General features: G+C 37.1%; 1 long non-coding RNA gene across 2 annotated transcripts in view; it reads left to right on the top strand.

Moving 5' to 3' along the window:
* Positions 1-19,262, top strand: part of LOC123384509 — a 472,056-nt gene that overhangs the window by 2,623 nt on the left and 450,171 nt on the right. For both annotated transcript variants that reach the window (XR_006595688.1, XR_006595689.1), the window contains exon 2: positions 4,844-4,924. This is a non-coding gene — a long non-coding RNA (uncharacterized LOC123384509). The remainder of the gene's footprint in view (positions 1-4,843; positions 4,925-19,262) is intronic.

Raw genomic sequence — 19,262 nt, 5'->3', positions numbered from 1 at the left:
TTATATAACTTCTACAGCTTAAGTAATATGTCTTCTTGTTTGCTAAGAGTTTTTTCCATAAATGAGCATTAAATTGTATAAAATCTGATTAGTCTTCATACATTGAAGTGTATCTTTTTTTCCCTTTTTTGAGAATTTGGAAAATTACATTGATTTTTAAAAATAGCTTATTTATTTTTGAGAGAGAGAGAGAAGGAGAGAGAGAGAGAGAGAGAGAGAGAGAGAGAGAGAGAGAGAGAGAGAACAAGCGGGGGTGGGGTAGGGAGATGAGGGGACAGAGGATCTGAAGTGGAGTCTGCACTGAGAGTAGTGAGCCCAATGCAGGGCTCAAACCCATTAATCATGAGATCGTGACCTGAGGTGAAGGCAGACGCTTACCCGACTGAGCCACCCAAGCACCCCTACATTGATATTTTTTAAAATTTAAATCACTTTTATACTCTGGGATTAAATTTAATTTTGTTATCATGTATGTAATGCTTTATTATATTTTTTTAGTTGCTAACTTTTGTTACATATTTTGCATCTATGTTCATGAGTAAGATTGCTTATATAGTTTTTTTTTTTCTTTTGGTGTTCTTTAAAGCTTTTGATAGCATACTTATGTAGTTGGGAAATGTTTCCTATTTTTTCCACTCTCTAAAATATGTATAAGATTGGTATTATTTCATCCTTAAATGTTCAGAAAAATTCACCAGTTAAGCACATTTGATGTAAAGATTTTTCTTGTGGAAAATGTTTAGTTATAGATTTAATTTTTTAAGTTAAATATAAGACTAATGAGATTGTCTATTTCATTTTGAATCAATTGGGATAAGTTTAACTATAATGTCCCTAAAGTCCATCATGGTCTTGTTTCTGTCATTCTTAATATCAATGTTACATATTGTTTATTTTAAATTAGACTTTATAGGGCTCAACATATTAGTCTTTCCTTAAAAAATGTTTGATTATTATATATGTGATTTCTACTGCAGTGTTTCATTGTTTTTTGTTCTTTTCTTTTGAAAAGTCAGGTGTCATCCTTATTGTTGCATAATTGAAGATACTTTTTTTTTTTCCTATAGCTTCACTAAGATTTTCTTTGTCCTATGTTTTTTAGTAGTGTTTCTATGATGTGCTTTTTGAGTTTTTAAAACTTATTTGTACTAGTTGGAGCTTATATTTGATGTCTTTCATCAACTTCAAGAAAACCTTAGCCTTTTTCTTTTCAAATATGGCTCTGTTCAATTCTCTTTTCTCCTCCTGAGTCTCCAATTTTATATAAGAACATAATTATATATAAAAGTGAAATGTGTATAATTTTATATGTAAAACTGATATATGTATAACATATATACATACCACTTATGCTCTCTTGTTTCACTTTGCTTTCATCTATATTTTTCCTCATGCTTTAATTAGGATGTATCCTACAACATTATTTTTCAATTTGCTGAAACTTTTCTCAACAATGTCCAGTTGGCTGATGAACACACATGTTGAGTTCTTAAACTCAGTATTGTATTATTTATTTATTTATTAAAAAGGTTTTTAGTGTTTTATTTATTTTTGAGAGAGAGAGAGAGAGAGAGAGAGAGAGAGAGAGAGAGAGCACGTGAGTGGAGGAGGTGGCAGAGAGAGAAGGAGAATGCAAAGTAGGCTCCAAGCTCTAAGCTGTCAGCGCAGAGCCCAAGGCGGGGCTCAAAATCATGACCTGAGCTGCAGTCAGATGCTTAACCGACTGAGCCACCCAGGTGCCCCTTTATTTAAATTTTTTTTTTCATGTTTTATTTATTTTGCATTTTTTTCTTTCTAGAATTTCTTATTTCTTATCTTATTCAAAATTAATTCTAGTTCTTTAGTGAAATGTTCAATCTCATCATCTATTTTCTAGAATTTATAAACCATTTCGTTCCAAAGCAATCCAGGGTATTAATGTATACAACTGACCATTATTACTCTGGTTGTCCATTGATATACTAGTAAATCATGCATAGCCATCACTCTGATTATGTGATTAAGCAATGCATTATTGTCGGTCATTTCCTAGGGGTAAACACATTTTGTACTTGACCTTTTGAGTAATTATAAAGTTTTAAAGAGAGGTGAAATGATTTAATGGGTTACTAAGTATATGAAAGTTGGGGTTCACCTACTTATTTTCTACTTTATGAAATCATGATTTGTTAAAATGGAGATAGAACTAGTGAAAAAATATTATAGTAGTAATAGCTATAAATTGCTTTTATGGGTTTTGTATCTTACTCAAGTGATTAAAGCATGTTAATTTCAGATTTTGTAGTTCTCCAAGTCATTTGGAACTGAGTGTATTATTGAGTGGAAATAAATATAACTTAGTCATTAAAATTAGACCAGCAGCGTTGACCTCAGACCTGACAGAGAAATAAAATTGTGTATGATTTTAGTGAAACCAGTCACAGATCTATTGTTCATTAAAAAAAATCTGCTTCTCTTCCCTGCTGCTACAAATGGTAGGGTTGAGCAGTTTGACTATAATTCATTTAGAAGAAGACAGAACTTTTTATTACATGATTAGAAACAAGAAGCACAGTCCTAGGAGATATGAAAGTGACTTTAAATTCATGCTGAAATAACTGATACCATTCCCATCTTCTCACTGCAGAGTGCTAACCACTCTATTATCATAAGACCCAATTCAAAAGTAGGTTTGAATCTAAGTTATGTTACTGAGGAGAGTTTCATAGACTTCTCTGCATAATTTTTCTCTGATAGTTTCTCTACTTTAGTCTTAAATTCATTTTAGGGGTGCTTGGGTGGCTCAGTCAGTTAAGCTTTTGATTTTGGCTCAGGTCATGATCTCACAGTTTGTGAGATCGAGCCCTGCATCAGGCTCTGCATTGTCAGCACAAAGCCTACTTGGGACTTTCTCCCTCTCTCTCTCTCTGCCACTCTCCCACATGTGCTCTCTCTCTCTCTCTCTCAAAATAAATAAATAAACTTAAGAAGAATCAGTTTAGATGTGTGTGCTCTGTTCTTGTGAAACAATATAAAGAAAATTAAAAATTGCTGTCTGAATGTTAGCTAAACACACAGGCAGTTTGAGATGAAGAAGATATTAGTCTTGACCTGGCTATATCAATTGTATTTATGTATTTATCACAGCTTGGCTTTAACCAAGAAAACAGTTACATATCCTCTGTCCCTGTTGTTTGTATGTATTTGTCTTAATGTTTAAGCAGCTATGATCATCTTTTTTCTAGTATATTCTGTTTTCCTGTGCTATTCTTGCTGTTTATCTACATAAGTCTGCTGCATTTCCAGTTTGTCAAATAAGATTATCCAGTTAGTTGGGGTGCCTAGGTGGCTCAGTAGGTTGGGCATCTGACGTCAGCTCAGGTCATGATCTCACAGTCTGTGAGTTTGAGCCCCGCATTGGGCTCTGTGCTGACAGCTCAGAGCCTGGAGCCTGCTTCAGATTCTGTGTCTCCCTCTCTCTCTGCCCCTCCCCTGCTTATGCTCTGTCGCTCTCTGTCTCAAAAATAAATTTTAAAAAACATTAAAAAAAAAAAGATTACCCAGTTAGCTTGGAAGGACATACTCCAACAACTAGGACTCTTTTAGTCATCAGTATGGAAATTGGTTGATTTTCAGGAATCCATCTGATGATCCTTGTTAATGATAAAGTAAATATAGGTGAGATGAATAATGTATATTTCATCATTTCATAGAAAATGTGACTATATTAAGTTGATGTAATTCTTTCAAATCTCATTTTTTTGGTGCCTCCTAAATGCTTTTTACATATTTCAATACTTATGTGACATTTTCCTTAGGTTATTTCATAGGAAAAAATGAAGAGAAAATAGAATTTAAAAGCATTTTCTCATCTGTTTGAAAGATAACTTTAGCACATTATCAGGGAACTTTAAGGGTTTGGCTTTTTTTTTTCTCTGAGAGGAATAAAAGAAAGATGTGGGCTGGAGGAAAAACAACTTTATCTTTTTTCATATTCTATTAGTAAAAAATATGAATCTTCCTTGTTACCATGTACTCCGAAACACCAATTTTAAGTGTCAGTTCTCTACTTGGACACACACATTTTTGGTAATTTTTCACATAGTATTCAATATATTTGCCATATTTTGGCTACTTAATTATTCCTTTCCTCCACCTGAAATAGATATTTATTCTTTCTCAGTTTATTAAATGTCTAGTTTCTGCTTAGGTTATGATCTCCTGGTTCAGGAGTTTGATCCCCACATGAGGCTCTCTGCTGTTAGCACAGATCCTGCTTCAGATCCTCTGTCTCCCCTTCCATGTCCTTCCACTGCTTGCTCTCTCTCTCTCAAAAATAAACATTTAAAAAATATAGTGCAAGATGTCCATATTTATATTTCTGTATATAGTGCAATAGTGTAGCGTCTTTTCCAGTAACTCATTTTTGTTTGTTGAATGGGCGTAAATGTAAATATATAATTTGAAATTGAAAAATGAAATATGTAATTTGAAATTGGTTGTGTGGTGGATGCTGTGATGCTCCATCCAAACCACCCTTTGGAAATGAAATACTATATTTTTCAAGCTCCTGGACTCTTTAGCAGCAGCAAACCCTCATCTGTCAGATACCTACAAGAGTTGAGTTGAAGAGAGTTGCCTTATCCATGGTCAAGTCTACTTCCTGGGTAGCCAGCATCCAGAGAGGAGGGAGTATAAAGACCTGGCCCCATTTATCCAACTCAAGAAAATGTTGAAGGGATTTTCCTGCTTCACATCTCCTATTGGGCAGGATTGGCTAAGGAGGATTTCACTGAGGGAGCATTGCAGCTTAATTTCTCCCATGGCCTAATTTTGCTTCCTTCCGTACGCTTCCCTTCCACAGGTGTTGATCCCAGAACATTCTCTAATAAGCCTCCTGCTGGCTAATTTCTCTCTGAGTCGGCTTCCTGGGGAGCCCATCATGGTAAGTTGCCATTAACAGAATAAATACTAAGAACATTTCCAAATCTGTGTCTGAGCTACAACTCAGGTCATTAATTCAACAACACCTATTTAGTAAGAATACACTGCCTTTCATAAATGTAAGCTTTCCCTGTGTCTTTGTAGAATGGTTTCATTAGTTGATTTGATGGAGCTTGTTTTCTGATGTAAGTTAACAATGCAATTACTGGAGTTTATTCCTTCAGAATGTGAATTCTAGGATGCTGCAAATTGTTGAATATATCTCTACTCCTTATACTGACAAACGGGGAAGTTGTCCTGGCCCCTTTTAACTACCATGTTGCTAACAACACAGTGATTAATGAAAACTGAGAACAGATAATGGTGATGGTGGGAAAAAGAGTTCAGTGACATCCCACTGCCCACCCACATGCAATTTCTCCTTTATATCTTCTCTTTGTCTTTCCTATTTTAAGTTGTAAGCATATACAGAGGGGAAAAAAAGATTATTAGCCTAAATTCTATTTAGATTATGGTTTTGCTTAGATATTAATGATTATTGCATTCAATTTAACTGAAAATTGAAGGGTTTCACCTACTGAAATATGCAATAGAAAGGGGAAAGCTGCTTGGGAGAAAAAACACAGGTTATAATTTTTATTTCTGCTATCTTCTGACACTTTTAGTGGCTTATGCCAACTGGATGGTTTTACAAAGTAAAACTAAACAAATAAAAGTGAATGGGGATATATAGAGAAATACTTAAGTAGACCTGTCAACGACAGACTGACAAAGTAATATAAATATTTGTCATGTTCTATAAGTATGTGGCACTCAATCAAAAGCCATTTGAACCTTGAAAGGACTAGAAACATAATATAATTGAATGGGACTATTTCAGTTTTACCTGTTTTCTTAGAATTTATTGTGTTGTAATTTTTTATTGCTTTTTTTTCTAGATGTGGATTTTTAACTTCTAAATTCACATTTAAGTATTAGCTTTTAAATGTTTCGTCAGAATTTGTGCCACTGGCATATACACAAAAAGGTTTAATAGTGTTTAGATTTCTGTCCTGACTCATATAATTTACACTGGAAGCTTCTTGGTAAATCACTACTCTTTCATACCCTCATAAATAAATAGAAATTTGTCTACAATTTACTGACTGAAGTTAAATTATGTCTTTTAAGTATATATGCAATAATCTTAGAAAACTAACACTCATATGAAATGCACAGGCAGATAGTGTCATCAAAGCTTCAGGTCTGTGGTACCATTTGTTAAGTTCTTTAAAAGTTTTAATGAAATGTGTTTACTCAAAATCAAAAAGGTAAACTCAGAAAATGCTGAGATTTTGTTGAGACAAAAGTAGTCTTATTTGAAGGTTGATATTTTAGCTGGCCAGGTTGTGATAGTCCTATTTAATTTTATTTCTTTTTTTAATGGATGAAGTTTCAGGAAATATCTCAGAAAGAATTGTCTTGATAACTGCTACCAGATGATTAGACCAACATTATGCGATTGGGCCAAATGATTTCAGGCACATATGACTGAGAAATGGAAAATACCCCATTTAATATGCTTACACAATTTATTTAAGAACATCATCTATTTAGGGGCACCCAGGTGTCTCAGTTGGTTGAGCATCTGACTTTTGATTTCATCTCAGCTTAGGTCATGATTCCAGGGTTGTGGGATCGAGCCCCACATTGGGCTCTGTGCTGAGTGTGGAGCCTGCTTACGATTCTCCCTCTCTCTCTCTCTCTCTCCCTTCCTCCCTCCCTCTGCCTCTTCCCCCCACTCGCTTACTCTCTCTTTCTCTGAAATAAAATAAAATAAATAAGTAAATAAATAAATAAATAAATAAACCATCATGTATTTATTTATTAGGACAATGACAGGCCACTATAAGACCCTTAGCCAGATTTGTATTCTAGCAGTCAGTTTATTTTCAAATACAAGTGTTTGGCTTCTCTAAAGCAAATAAGTGAGGGAAAGAAAAAGGCTTCTAAGACATTTCTCAGTGTGGTTTGTGTGGAATATCTGTATCAATGCTTCTGCTTCTGTGTAGCTGCTAAAAATGTTGGCTGTATAATATGCTGTGGTTTCTTTTATTTTTTTTTTTAATATTTATTTATTTTTGAGACAGAGACAGAGCATGAATGGGGGAGGGTCAGAGAGAGGGAGACACAGAATCTGAAATAGGCTCCAGGCTCTGAGCTGTCAGCACAGAGCCTGACGCGGGGCTTGAACTCACGGACCCTGAGATCATGACCTGAGCCGAAGTTGGCCACTTAACCGACTGAGCCACCCAGGCGCCCCTGCTGTGGTTTCTAAATACCAACATGTAGCCTCCAAATGTAGTAGGAATAGTGGATGGGCAGAGAGTGCTGGGCATGGTGCCCCAGTGCCCAAATACTCATCACTGATGCCCCTATAGGGTGCAGATGATGATACCTTTCCCAATCCTAACATACAGGAAGCTACAACACCTGGAACAGGATAATTGGATGCTTTTTAATCCTATTTGTAACCATCAGATATTTGCAGTTTATCTGGTTTAGGTAGATTCTTAATAAGTTTTGCATTGAATGAATGGAATTCATTCTAGTCTCTGCTGGCCACTGACTCACTTAACAAGATACTTCTTCATTTCTCTGCACTTCATTTTCCTCATTTCTAGACTGAGATTGATAACAATACTTTTCCTTAGCGGTTTTTCTAAGGTGAGGTAAGATGATATATGAACTCCCTCTGGAAATGAACAACCTCCAAACAATTGTAAGAGTGAAAGATTAGAAATGTGTATGTATAAGTCTTCTTTTCTCATAAGTTCAGATATTAATATTTTAGAAATAAAAAGCAGTGCCAACTTTTTCATTGACATAGTATTAATCAATAAAGTAGGTAGTCTTGGAGAAATATTTTTATGGGACTCAATCTCCTTTTTTTTAAGTGTAGCTTATGAATACTAAATATTTTAACATCTTTTTCTCATGAAAAAAGGCATGTAAGCTGTGAAGTGGTCAGATGTCCTTTTACATTTTGGATCTTGCTTGCATATCCACATTCAACTGCATTTATTTAGGTGGTATTCATTCAAAGACTGTCAAATTCTAATCTCTTCACTGAGCTCAAAACTTACAGATATAATTTCCTACTTGAATTCTCACTAGAGTATCTTGTATAAATCCCAAACTAATGATGAAAACAAATATGCATATATATAAGTAAATAATAAATTATAAAATTTTAATTTTGGTGTTCTTCCCTCATATACAAATGCCTTTACCTCCCTCATTCTATTTACTGAGTAGTATTCTACTACTACCTCCATAGGAAGGTACCAGAGTTTGTTTTTCTATTTATCAGATAAAGGTCATTGGGGTTGCTTCTAGTTTTTAGTATTTATTGAAAAAAATACTGTAAGCATTTGCATGAACATTTTTGTGTGAACAATAGCCACCCTACCTCAAAGAAAAGAAGAGAAACAAAGGTGTTGAATGTCTTTTCTGGAGAGAGATTTGGAAAAGTTCATCAGTACCATGTACTGCACTGTCTGAATTTGGACCATGTGGTAACGTTTTATTTAAAAACAAAAAAACACGGGGCGCCTGGGTGGCGCAGTCGGTTAAGCGTCCGACTTCAGCCAGGTCACGATCTCACGGTCCGGGAGTTCGAGCCCCGCGTGGGGCTCTGGGCTGATGGCTCAGAGCCTGGAGCCTGTTTCCGATTCTGTGTCTCCCTCTCTCTCTGCCCCTCCCCCGTTCATGCTCTGTCTCTCTCTGTCCCAAGGATAGATGAACGTTGAAAAAAAAAATTAAAAATAAAAAAATAAATAAATAAAAACAAAAAAACAAACAACCAAAAGCTTATTCAATGGCCAATAACTTAGGTCAATACATGCCCTATGAAGTCTTTGTCTTCCTCTCCAATCTGATCACATTTCTCCCCTTATTTTCCATTCTCATCCCTCTATCTGTTCTTTAAATGTTAAAAAGACCTTTCAGACAAGGTTTTCATTCTTTGGAAATATATTCTCCACTTCTTCTTCCCTTTAACGTGGCTCATTCTTAGACCCTTTCACATCTTGGCTTAGATATTACTACTCATAGCTAACTTTCCTTCCTTGACTCTTCAGGCCAGGTTAAGGTCTTTGGTCACATTGTCTTGGCAGCTGTGGCATTTCCTTTGCAACAGTGATGTGCTATTTAGGATACTTCCTGTTGTAAGTGGGAAAACCATCTCAATAAGAAAAAAAGATACTTTAGTGTCTCCTATAATAGGCAAGTTCAAGTTTAGGGCCTGATTCGGGTATGGCTGCATTGAGAAACAAGTTTCCAGTATGACTCTCTTGAGTTTTGTTGTCTTTCTTGGATTTTACAGAGAAATCTCTAGCAGTCATCCTTCCAACTTCAAATCTAGTGGTAATAGAGAATACCTTTCTTCACGTGTGAACTAGTCTCCTTATGACTCATTCAGTCTAGTTATGCCATATTCTCACTTCAAAAGTAATTAGTGAAATTGGGGGGATGAAATGCTTTTGGAAGGCCAATCTAAAGGTATTGTTTGCATGAAGGTTCCCCAGCTCTTATTGGAACTGTCTCATGACAATGGACAGAAATTCCATCATTTGAGTTTGGCACATGGGTGTTTTTATAGCTGCTCTAGGGAGAGTAAGAGTAGGCTTAGAATACAAATATTGTTTAGAGACTGTCCTCACTAAGTCTAGTAGAAAATTTTCAATAATTGTGGTAGGAAAATGGTTGAAAAAAACAAATATAAAAATATGAATGCTTTATATCTTGGCAAGTATTTTTGAAGAATGAATCCACAATGGTAAATTGAAGGAAGCATATTGAGCCTACACCAGGGCTCCTATGTACCCACAAAGTCTGGAACACTAAAAGAAAACTTTTGTTAAAAATAAAATCAGGGGTGCCTGGGTGGCTCAGTTGGTTAAGCATCCGACTCTTGATTTCAGCTCAGGTCGTGATCTCATGGTTTGTGAGTTGAGCTCCATGTTAGGCTCTGCACTGTTAGTGTAGAGCCTGCTTGAGATTCCCTCTCTTCCTGTCTCTTTACTCCTTCCCTGCTGTCTCCCTCTCAAAATAAATAAGTAAACTTTAAAAAGAAAATCAAAATTTACATAACAGATTCATTCCAGTGTGACTGAGTACACTCTTTTTTCTTTTAATGTTTATTTATTTATTTTGAGAAAGAGAGCTTTGAATGGTCAGAGAGAGAGGGAGAGAAAGGGAGATTCCCAAGTAGGCTCTGCACTATCAGCACAGAGCCCGATGAGGGGCTTGAACTCACGAACTGTAAGATCATGACCTGAGCCAAAACCAAGAGTCCGTCGCTTAACCAATTGAGACACTGGCACCCCTAACTGAATACATTCTTAATGCAGTTCAGTTATTCATTCCATTGTAAATAGCAAGTAGAAAAATCAATATTTCCAGAAAAAAAATGGCAAAGTCCAATGGTTGAATTCTTGAGAAAGTAATTTATAGATGTCCACCACAAAATTCAGTCTTGAGAAGTAAGAAGATTTTTAGAAAAGCTTTCCCTTCAAACCTTTATGTACTTTATTAAATTCAAAATTGGTGACTGAAATGATGGTTTCACAGAAATTCTATGATAACTTTAAAAGAATTAAGTAAAAGCTCAACAATACATACAATTCTTAAAGCTGTAAGTATTTGTTACCTATCAATATCACAATTACAGATTAATAAAAGATAGTTTTCTTATGACTGCTAATTATGTACACGTCATTGCCTGAGTAGCTACATGAAGACAACTGGCTTTGAGGAAGCATATTGAAGTGTTTCACATACCAAAACATAAAGGAATTTATGAATTGGTCTGATAATGGTCTCAAAGAAATTTCAGTCTGGTTCCCTTATCCCTATCTTACTTGAAGTGGGTATATGATTTCCACTGTATGCTTGGGTACTTTAATGAGAAAAGTCAAGATGCCCAAGGAATTTGGTATGTCTTAAGCCATCACTTTGCATCAAATTGTTGCACAGTTGAGTTGCTGGTATGTGAGAAGTGAACATGTATGAAGGAGACTAGGAATTTGTGCCTAGAGATTTCTGTGGGTTTAGAATGGTTCATTTTTCTGGAGTCTCACTTCTTCCAAAATGTTGACTTTGTCTGGCACAACTATGTATTTGGAGGAGTGAGTCTGTCTTGGTTATTAGTATGTATAGAGTGGTACCTTTGTTTGGACTTGTTTTGGTGTTGGCTGTACTACTGAAATTACCAGCACTTTCCATATCCTCCAAATTTCAAGCAAGGCCTGTTCTTCTAGCTGGTAATGAGACTCAAGGGAAATGTGGTGGTGAGTCTTGCTGGGACTTAGATTCTCAGTGCTCCAGCATGGTCCTTGGTGTAAATATTCAGCCCATTAGAAGCATCCCAGTCCCATGAATGGCAAGTGCAATGGCATCTGTCATAACTATACCCTCCCTGTCACAATTCTGTTGTACACATTCAGTATTCCCTAAAGGAACACTGAGACCACTGTTAATTCTGCCCTAGACTCATCCTCTTATAGTACCTCTAATTGAGTCTGAAGGCTTCTAAACAGCTGTGATTTCAATAGCTGCCTTTACAATCCTGTCTTTACATCTTCAAAGAGTGAGGGCTTTTAGGAGGTTGAAAAACTGGCTTATCCAGCCGGAGGCAGGCCCCAGCGTTAGAGAGTTTGGGCTTCCACCCAGGCTTACCAATCAAAGCCTACCTAACCTCAAAACAGTTAACCTCTTTAAACTTTAAGGATAATTAATAATAGTAATAGTAATAATAACAATACCTAAGCAACAGGGTTATTGTAAAAATTCAATTAGTCCCAAATTCAGTTAGTTACAAAGCAGTTTCTGAAATACAGTAAGAATTTAAAAAAATGGTAGGGGCGCCTGGGTGGCCTAGTCAGTTAAGTGCCCGACTATTGGTTTCGGCTCAGGTCATGATCTCCTGGTTTCTTGAGTTTGACTCTGTGCTGGTAGCATGGAGACTGCTTGGGATTCTCTCTCCCTCTCTCTGCCCCTCCCCCACTTGTGCTATCTCTGTCTCTCTCAAATAAATAAATAAAACAAAAAATGGAATAAAAAATGGTAGTTCTTTCTTCTTAGTCATATTTCTCTAAGTTTCAGTTGTGTGTGATTTTCATGTCATCATTGGAAGCTTATGTGGTCATTGATTGGCTAAACTTTTGTGGTAGGCAGAATTCTAAGATGAGCCCCAAGATTCCTGCCTCTGGAATGAACATGCCTTAAATGTTATAAAAATATTTAATATTATATATAATAATGAATTATTATAAAAAATATAATTATTCAAGGCTAAGTGAACATGCTTGAGTAATCCTCTTTCCTTGTATGTGAGTGGGGTTTGTGAATATGACAGGATTTTACTTCTATGATGATGTTATCTTGTATGGATGGCGAAAGAGATTCTGCAGAAGTAATTGAACTCTAATCAGTTGACTTTGATTTAAGCAAAAAGGAGACTATCCTGAATGGGCATGATAACCAATAAACCAGGTAAAATCTTTAAAATGACTTCACAGAAGTCAAAGAGATTAGAGACATTCTCCTGATGTCTTAAAGGGAAGCAAAAAAGGAAGGCAATGTCAGACAGCCTGTAGATGCTGAATGCCTCAGTCCTATAGACACAGGGAACTAAACTCTCCCCAAAACTAGTGAGCTTAAAATAAACTCTGAGACTTAGATGAGATACCCTAATTTCAGCCTGTTTAGACCCAGGGTAGAGGATCCAGCTAATCTGTACCCAGATAGTTGGACCATAGAAACTGTGAGCTAATGATAAATATTGCTTTAAACCAGTAAGTTTGTGGTACTTTGTTAGGCAGCAGTAGAAAACTAATACAAGGGATTATATGAAAACCATGCTGAGCCAAATTTTATGTGTATGTCCTGATAAAATTATTTTAATACAAATAATACCCAAACCCATTGATTTTAATTGGAAAAGCAAGTAAAAAGAAAGAAATTGTCCCATATATAATAAGAAAGTCCCAATATTGACTGCATTTCCTAAAAATATTAGGATTCAATTAGCCACTGCAGTATTTGTAAAGTTGTTATTTCAGGAAGAGAAATTGCTTTGTTATGCAATATCAACATCCTAAGATAGTTCCTACTGCTTTTCCAGAGTCAAATATATGTTAAGAACTGATTTGCAGCTGTTATAAAGAAGGGAATTTACAAGCTTTTAGCTATTTTGCTATTACTTTATTGTTTAGGATATCATGGGGAAAAGGATATAAAATGGGAGTATTTTCATTCTGTTTATGATCCCCTTCTTAGATGGAGAGAGAAGTCATCAGTGTGTCTGTTCTTATAGTTAAATCTTACAGGCTTTACTGAAAATCGAAGAGCAATAAAAGCAGATGGTAGTTTTACTTGAGAAATGTTTATCTTAGCTCCACTTCTCAGGTTGTGTAGACATATATGGACATAAAATAACCTAGGGCAGTACTGACTTGTCTCACTTCATTTAAATGGTGGCACTCCTGGGAAAAAAGATGGTTGTGTATACTCTCAACATCATGATTTGCACCCATTTATTTAATTCCCATTCTGGTCAAGTTTTTATTTAAATATCAAATAAGTATAAGTCTTCAGGAAACATTTGTATCATCACTAGAGGACAGTAAAATCAGCGTCCACAGAAGAAAAGAAAATCCTTCAGGATATAATAGCACAGAAAAAAAGTGAGGGTTAGAGGGAAAGGTTGATTTTATTCTTAACTTGTTAAAAAAAATAAACATTACAAGGTATATGCAGATGGGATTTCCAAAATTTTATTATTTTAATGTAATCTTATGATTTTCCCCAAATTTTTATTATCAGTGAATCTAAGACTACAGAGATGATATTGCATAGGCTGGTCAGGCTGGTGAAAATCTCAATGCTGAGAATACTTTTAAGAAATAAAATGAAAGCCTGTTGTGGAAATACAATTACCCTTGCTTGAGACAAATTTCTTTCTTTCTTTTTTTAGTTTATTCCTTTATTTTGAGAGAGAGAGAGAACACATGCACACACATGAGCAAGGGAAGGGCAGAGAGAGAATCCCAAGAAGGAATCTGTACTGTCAGCACGGAGCCTGTTGTGGGGCTGGAAACCACCAACCATGAGATCATGACCTGAGCCAAATGATGCTTAAATGCCTGAGCCACCCAGGTGCCTGAGACAGATTTCTAAATAAAGTGGCCTCACCATAACATGGTTATGGTGCGGGCGTGGTGCCTGCTACAGAAACGAATTAAGTCCTGGATACATTCAGGTTATCCCAACACAGAAAAATAATTAAAACAAAAAATAATATGTAAATAAAATATTAAAAAATATATTCCAGCAGCCTAGTAGAAGATTAATTGAAAATGACCAGTTAAAGTATGTTCTCAGAATGCATGAATATTTATTTCCAAAGTACAGGTTTTCAACACAATATATTTCACCAGTGGCAAAATAGAAGCTAGTAAAACTGAGATACCTACCCATAGCAGTTGTTACACTTTGTTTAAAGTCTTCACCTACAAAATAAACTAGGTATTGAGGAGAAATCTAACTGGACACATTGCCAGGGCTCTGAATTTTTGCCTTAGCTTTGGCATGGTAACCAAGTGGACAATGAAAATACACATGAAAAGTTCATTTTGGATGTTCATGTGAAAAATGTTAAGCTTTGGTGTAATTGTTTCAATTCCCTTAGAAAGATAAACACATAGTATCTGATTATGAGTCTTTAAAAAGACTTTTATGGAAAGCCTTGGTCCATACGATCCTGGTCTTTGTGACAAATCTTATAACATGTACTCCCATGGAAGAGTTGGCATCTCCCAGAAGGCTGATAGGTCCTTGAGAAGCATGGCCTATATAATTTTTTTAATGTTTATTTTATTTTCTAGAGAGAGAGAGTTAGAGTGTGGGGGAAGGGCCGAGAGAGGGTGACAGAGGATCTCAGGTAGGCTCTGTGCTGACAGCCGAAAGCTCAATGTGGGGCTGAAACTCATGAACTGTGAGATCCTGACCAGAGCCGAAGTCAGATGCTTAACTGACTGAGCCACCCAGACAACCCTGACCTATTTCATTTTTAATTAAAAACAGCATAGTTGCAAAATTATGAACACTGTCATGAAAAGAAGGGAACAGGGATGTGATTCATGCCAGAGGCAATCAACAAATGTCCACCAAAAAATTATATTGGAATTCTTACTTAATTTGATTTGCTGCAAATCTAGAATCTACTTTCTTTACCTTGGTAATATTGACAAAAAATTCATCAATCATATTTTACAAGAAATCCTATTTTAATAACATAAAATGTATATTGAAAAAAGGTGAGGAAAATAAATTAACTATTCAACTCAAGAATTTAAAATTAAAAAACATTCTAAGCCAGCTAAGGAAAACTAATGGGAATGAAAAAGGTACATTGAGACAAAACTTAAATAGCTTTAATAAGAACAGTGCAATGCCAAATTGACTCAACTACCAAAATTGAATAAAATTTATGAAAATAACTGGAAATTTTAAAATTATCAAACAATTTTAAATAAAAAGAGATAGCCAACACAGTTTTACAGGTTGGATCATTCAAACATTCATATAGTATGAGAAGCGGCAAGATGGCGGCTTAGGAGGACGCTGGGCTCACCGCACGTCCTGCTGATCACTTAGATTCCACCTACACCTGCCTAAATAACCCAGAAAACCGCCAGAGGATTAGCAGAACGGAGTCGCCGGAGCCAAACGCAGACGAGAGGCCCACGGAAGACGGTAGGAAGGGCGGCGAGGGGGTGCGCGCTCCACGGACTGGCGGGAGGGAGCCGGGGCAGAGGGGCGGCTCGCCGGCCAAGCAGAGCCCCCGAGTCTGGCTTGCAAAAGCGGAGGGGCCTGACGGACTGTGTTCCCACAACAAGCGCGACTTAGCGTCTGGGAGGTCATAAGTTAACAGCTCTGCTCGGAAAGCGGGAAGGCTGGAGGACAAAGGGAGGGAGAGCTGCTGAGCCCCCTGACGACAGAGCTCAGTTTGGTGGGGAACAAAGGCGCTTGCCAGTGCCATCTCCCCCGCCCATCCCCCAGCCAAAATCCCAAAGAGAACCAGTTCCTGGCAGGGAACTTGCTCGCTCCGCGCAAACACCCAACTCTGTGCTTCTGCGGATCCAAACCTCCGGCAGCGGATCCGACTCCCTCCCGCTGCCACAGGGCCCCTCCTGAAGAGGATCACCTAAGGAGAAGCGAGCTAAGCCTGCCCCTCCTGCCCCTGTGCACCTTGCCTACCCACCCCAGCTAATACGCCAGATCCCCAGCACCACAAGCCTGGCAGTGAGCAAGTAGCCCAGACGGGCCACACCACGCCAGGGACTATCCAAAATGACCAAGCGGAAGAATTCCCCTTAGAAGAATCTCCAGGAAATAACAACAGCTAATGAACTGATCAAAAAGGATTTAAATAATATCACAGAAAGTGAATTTAGAATAATAGTCATAAAATTAATCGCTGGGCTTGAAAACAGTATACAGGACAGCAGAGAATCTCTTGCTACAGAGATCAAGGGACTAAGGAACAGTCACGAGGAGCTGAAAAACGCTTTAAATGAAATGCATAACAAAATGGAAACCACCACAGCTCGGCTTGAAGAGGCAGAGGAGAGAATAGGTGAACTAGAAGATAAAGTTATGGAAAAAGAGGACGCTGAGAAAAAGAGAGATAAAAAAAATCCAGGAGTATGAGGGGAAAATTAGAGAACTAAGTGATACACTAAAAAGAAATAATATACGCATAATTGGTATCCCAGAGGAGGAAGAGAGAGGGAAAGGTGCTGAAGGGGTACTTGAAGAAATAATAGCTGAGAACTTCCCTGAACTGGGGAAGGAAAAAGGCATTGAAATCCAAGAGGCACAGAGAACTCCCTTCGGACGTAACTTGAATCGATCTTCTGCACGACATATCATAGTGAAACTGGCAAAATACAAGGATAAAGAGAAAATTCTGAAAGCAGCAAGGGGTAAACGTGGCCTCACATATAAGGGGAGACCTATAAGACTTGTGACTGATCTCTCTTTTGAAACTTGGCAGGCCAGAAAGAATTGGCACGAGATTTTCAGGGTGCTAGACAGAAAAAATATGCAGCCGAGAATCCTTTATCCAGCAAGTCTATCATTTAGAATAGAAGGAGAGATAAAGGTCTTCCCAAACAAACAAAAACTGAAGGAATTTGTCACCACTAAACCAGCCCTACAAGAGATCCTAAGGGGGACCCTGTGAGACAAAGTCCCAGAGACATCACTACAAGCATAAAACATACAGACATCACAATGACTCTAAACCCATATCTTTCTATAATAACACTGAATGTAAATGGATTAAATGCGCCAACCAAAAGACATAGGGTATCAGAATGGATAAAAAAACAAGACCCATCTATTTGCTGTCTACAAGAGACTCATTTTAGACCTGAGGACACCTTTAGATTGAGAGTGAGGGGATGGAGAACTATTTATCATGCGACTGGAAGCCAAAAGAAAGCTGGAGTAGCCATACTTATATCAGACAAACTAGACTTTAAATTAAAGGCTGTAACAAGAGATAAAGAAGGACATTATATAATAGTTACAGGGTCTATCCATCAGGAAGAGCTAACAATTATAAATGTCTATGCGCCGAATACCGGAGCCCCCAAATATATAAAACAATTACTCATAAACACAAGCAACCTTATTGATAAGAATGTGGTAATTGCAGGGGACTTTAAGACCCCACTTACAGAAATGGACAGATCATCTAGACACACGGTCAATAAAGAAACAAGGGCCCTGAATGAGACATTGGATCAGATGGACTTGACAGATATATTTAGAACACTGCATCCCAAAGCAACAGAATATACTTTCTTCTCGAGTGCACATGGAACATTCTCCAAGATAGATCATATACTGGGTCACAAAACAGCCCTTCATAAGTTTACAAGAATTGAAATTATACCATGCATACTTTCAGACCACAATGCTATGAAGCTAGAAATCAACCACAGAAAAAAGTCTGGAAAACCTCCAAAGGCATGGAGGTTAAAGAACACCCTACTAACGAATGAGTGGGTCAACCAGGCAATTAGAGAAGAAATTAAAAAATATATGGAAACAAACGAAAATGAAAATACAACAATCCAAATGCTCTGGGACGCAGCGAAGGCAGTCCTGAGAGGAAAATACATTGCAATCCAGGCCTATCTCAAGAAACAAGAAAAATCCCAAATACAAAATCTAACAGCACACCTAAAGGAACTAGAAGCAGAACAGCAAAGGCAGCCTAAACCCAGCAGAAGAAGAGAAATAATAAAGATCAGAGCAGAAATAAACAATATAGAATCTAAAAAAACTGTAGAGCAGATCAACGAAACCAAGAGTTGGTTTTTCGAAAAAATAAACAAAATTGACAAACCTCTAGCCAGGCTTCTCAAAAAGAAAAGGGAAATGACCCAAATAGATAAAATCATGAATGAAAATGGAATTATTACAACCAATCCCTCAGAGATACAAACAATTATCAGGGAATACTATGAAAAATTATATGCCAACAAATTGGACAACCTGGAAGAAATGGACCAATTCCTGAACACCCACACTCTTCCAAAACTCAATCAGGAGGAAATAGAAAGCTTGAACAGATCCATAACCAGCGAAGAAATTGAATCGGTTATCAGAAATCTCCCAACAAATAAGAGTCCAGGACCAGATGGCTTCCCAGGGGAGTTCTACCAGACGTTTAAAGCAGAGATAATACCTATCCTTCTCAAGCTATTCCAAGACATAGAAAGGGAAGGAAAACTTCCAGACTCCTTCTATGAAGCCAGTATTACTTTGATTCCTAAACCAGACAGAGACCCAGTAAAAAAAGAGAATTACAGGCCAATATCCCTGATGAATATGGATGCAAAAATTCTCAATAAGATACTAGCAAATCGAATTCAACGGCATATAAAAAGAATTCTTCACCATGATCAAGTGGGATTCATTCCTGGGATGCAGGGCTGGTTCAACATTCGCAAATCAATCAACGTGATACATCACATTAACAAAAAAAAAAAGAGAAGAACCATATGATCCTGTCAATCGATGCAGAAAAGGCCTTTGACAAAATCCAGCACCCTTTCTTAATAAAAACCCTTGAGAAAGTTGGGATAGAAGGAACATACTTAAAGATCATAAAAGCCATTTATGAAAAGCCCACAGCTAACATCATCCTCAACAGGGAAAAACTGAGAGCTTTTTCCCTGAGATCAGGAACACGACAAGGATGCCCACTCTCACCGCTG

Source organism: Felis catus, chromosome A3 (assembly GCF_018350175.1).
Source record: "Felis catus isolate Fca126 chromosome A3, F.catus_Fca126_mat1.0, whole genome shotgun sequence".
Taxonomy (NCBI): Eukaryota; Metazoa; Chordata; class Mammalia; order Carnivora; family Felidae; genus Felis; species Felis catus.
This window is presented reverse-complemented; position numbering and strand designations above follow the sequence as displayed.